This window comes from Palaemon carinicauda, chromosome 12, assembly GCF_036898095.1.
Source record: "Palaemon carinicauda isolate YSFRI2023 chromosome 12, ASM3689809v2, whole genome shotgun sequence".
NCBI lineage: Eukaryota > Metazoa > Arthropoda > Malacostraca > Decapoda > Palaemonidae > Palaemon > Palaemon carinicauda.
This window is the reverse complement of record NC_090736.1, coordinates 71,344,085-71,347,645: the sequence shown is the minus strand read 5'-3', so window position 1 is coordinate 71,347,645 and position 3,561 is coordinate 71,344,085. Positions and strand designations below refer to the sequence as shown.

General features: G+C 37.5%; 1 pseudogene; it reads right to left on the bottom strand.

Annotated features, from left to right (window-relative positions):
* Positions 1–407: 407 nt before the first annotated feature.
* Positions 408–3,561, bottom strand: part of LOC137650887 (neuronal acetylcholine receptor subunit alpha-7-like) — a 310,061-nt pseudogene continuing 306,907 nt past the window's right edge.

Below are 3,561 nucleotides of genomic sequence, written 5' to 3'. Positions count from 1 at the left end.
ACCCACAAACTCATACGCCCACAGACACACGTATATATATATATATATATATATGTGTGTGTGTGTGTGTGTGCGTGTGAGTGTGTGTTTTTTATTTAACATTAAGTGGTTTCCAATGATCCCTACACTTTTCATACTTTATATACTGATCTTTTATCCCTCTGTAGACTACTTCCACAACATTAGCTGCTTAGTACACATGCAACAATGGCTCATCAACTGTGGATCGAGCCCTCGTAAACACATAGCATCATTCACTCCTATCCTGGGCGCGTTCTCTTGCCAACACTTCTCTCACTCTTATTCGTTCTTCATTATTCGTTATTACAATTCTTACATTTAATTCACTTATGGTAAGCGAGGTCTTCGTCTCAACAGCTTAAGTGTCATTATTTCTTTCATTGTATTTACCACCAAAGTATCACTTCTAGAAAGGAGATATGAATCAACAGTGCCTTCATATAGTATACTGTATTCTTTTCGCTTTGATCACTATTTGACACTAAGCATTTTTTCCTCCTGATTGCACACCATAGGAAAAGAGGGGGGGGGGGGGGGGGGCGGCGTTAGGAGGGGGGGGGGCGGCGTTAGGAGGGGGGGGGGAAGGATTTACATTCCAAAATAACACACTCTGTGTGCATATGCTTGTACACTCAAAAAAAAAAAAAAAAAAAAAAAAAACCATGGCAAAGTGGCAAACAGAGAGACACAATTTGCAGTCAGGCTTTATCTTCTTGATGAAAACCTAATTGAAACATTCAGGGAAACTTAAAGAACTAGTTTCTTTTTAATATGCTAAACTCACCTATTCCATTGATTAGAACGCAAGGCAAGATGAGATTGAACACATAAAACAAGGGTCTCCTTCTCAGTTTTATGGTGAAGGTTATATCTGGGTAGGGTTCGGCAGCAGGAATAATACGTGATGTTCTTCATTGCTGTGAACTCTACCAGGTCAAATTCTCCGTTGCTTTCGTAGTTGGACATGTGTCCTTCGTCCATCTGCTTCATAAGGTCCAACTACGAGGAGAGAAAAAGTGGGGTTGGAAAGAAAAGTATATAATTTGCGCTTTGCTTCACATAAAAAAAATACGTTGTTTTGTTGAGCATTCTCTTCCAGTTTCTATTTTTGAGACTATATTTCAAAAGTGACAGAATTACCTTTATTTTCATGTTGATTCTAAATAATTATCTTCGTCGCTCCTGCTTACTTGAGTTTACTACACTAATAATATCTAGCAAGATGAACATTCATTTGCCCAATAGCGTTTCATTTTATATTCGTAGATATAGATTCGGTAATGTTTTTACTCTCTTCGTTACGAAATACCAAATTTGGGAAATTGGAATTAAAAATAACAATCTCAATTCTTATGTCATCTGTCTTAGTTACTGAATCAAAATCTTACAATGTATCTTCCTTGCTTTACTCAACAACTTTATGCCCCACTTATATCTTATTTCCCTTCCGATAATCATATTCTTGTTTACTATTAAAATTACATATGATCAGAGCCCAAGTTTCCTCTACATCAAGCTAGGACCAGGGAGGGCCAGGCAAGCGCTGCTGATGACTTAGTAGGCAAGGCCTATAGGTTCATCCAACTCTCCATTCCTCGCTCACAAAGACAGTACGTTTGCAGAAACTACAAGAAACTTTCGAGTTTAATCGGGACTTGAACTACCGTCCAACAAATTGCAAGAGATGGACGTTTCGCATGGGATACCACAACCCTAAGTCAGTTATTCCACTGAAATATTTGTCTCCTGTTTTGTCAATCAAAATTACGTTCTAGTTTTAGATAAATTAATGTCACTACTATCACTATCTAATTCTCTCATCTATAATTACTCTATTCTGTAAAATACGAACATTGAAATAAATAATTTTCTTAACATATTCTTCTTTTCAAAACCTTATGTATATGCTTTGTTGGAACCCACGTATTCCCAACAAACAAGTCCTTCTCTGAAAAACTTTGGATAAAAATCAACATTCATATTCACTTCAAACGCTTGCCAATTGTATTATTATTATCATTACTAGCTAAGCTACAATCCTAGTTGGAGAAGCAGGAAGCTATAAGCCCAAGGGCCCCACCGGGGAAAATAGCTCAGTGAGGAAAGGAAATAAGCAAACAGATAAAATAGAGTGCCTGAATGTTCCCTTCAGTAAAAGAATTCTAATCCAAGACAGTGGAAGGCCCTGGTTTAGAGGGTATGGCACAACTCAAGACTAGAGAACAATGGCTTGCTTTTGTAATGTCCTTCTTCTAGAAGAGCTGCTTACCATAACTAAAGAGTCTCTCCTACCCCAGGAGGGGAGAAGAATTTTTCAGTTACCTTAGTGTTGTCAGATGTAAGAGGAAAGAGGAGAATGTGTAAAGAATGATCCAGATTATTCGATGTTTCGATGTATGTGTAGGCAAAGGAAAATTAATCGTAATCAGGGAGTGATCCTATGTAGTACTGCATCAACAGTCAAAATTGTCAGTTACCCAACACAACTACCATTTCACGTTTCTGTAAGGTAAATAACCTTACAATAGCAGCATTTTCTTTTACCAGACTCCATTTTGCGTAAATAGTGTTTGGAGTAACATATTTACAAACCTTACTTCAACCCTTTCTAAGTATTCTTTTCAAATAAGGGTGGGAACTTTCAAATACTTTGACCAGAAATAAACCAGTAGGGGAAAGATTCAGCCCATAGAATTTTGTAAACATTAAAAGTAGAAAGTAACAGAGAAGAGAGGCAAGATATACAATGGTTGTGACAAGCGAGTTATTTTATAGAAAACGGAGATCCTCCATCTCGGTAAAAAATGCGAGTAAAGTTTTAGCGACAGATTTCGGAAGTGCCAAGAGAAGCATCGTAGAGAGAGAGAGAGAGAGAGAGAGAGAGAGAGAGAGAGAGATCTAGTGGAATAAAGGCCAAACCCTTAATGTTAGTGAACTGGATAGAAGAAGAAAACTATAGTTTTGTCAGTGCAAGTAATACTGCTCCAGATAGGCACATCATCTCGCCATATGTAATTAGACATCTTCCGTGGAAATGCTCCAGGATGTTTGTTCCTGAGGATCATATGTAAATGAGCTGTCATAATAAATCATACAGAAGGCTGGGGTGAAGGATGCTGTTTATCCAGTGTTGTCAGAAGGATAGGAGAGCTGGGCAATATGCAGAGGATATGTTGGATTATTCAGTGACTGTGGAGGATATCTTTTAATAGAATGTCTAACATCCATCTGGATTGGTCAGTTATCGAAGGGATCTATAACTTAAACAATATCATTTCATATGGAGGTTTCTGCTTTTGGTAACCTAAATATTTCAAATATTTTTATGACGTTCCTAGCATATTTTACCCTGTTATAAACATGCGTACTTGACAGAGAGAAAGACAGAGAGATAGAAACGTATAGATTTGTTACCTCTAGAAGATTCTGCATCACCTTTTTATAAGGCATATCGTTAGAACACAGGGAAATTTCATACACTCTGTCAGATATCATAATATGAACGTTTGCTAGGTCCGTGGATGTCTCTGAAACTACTAC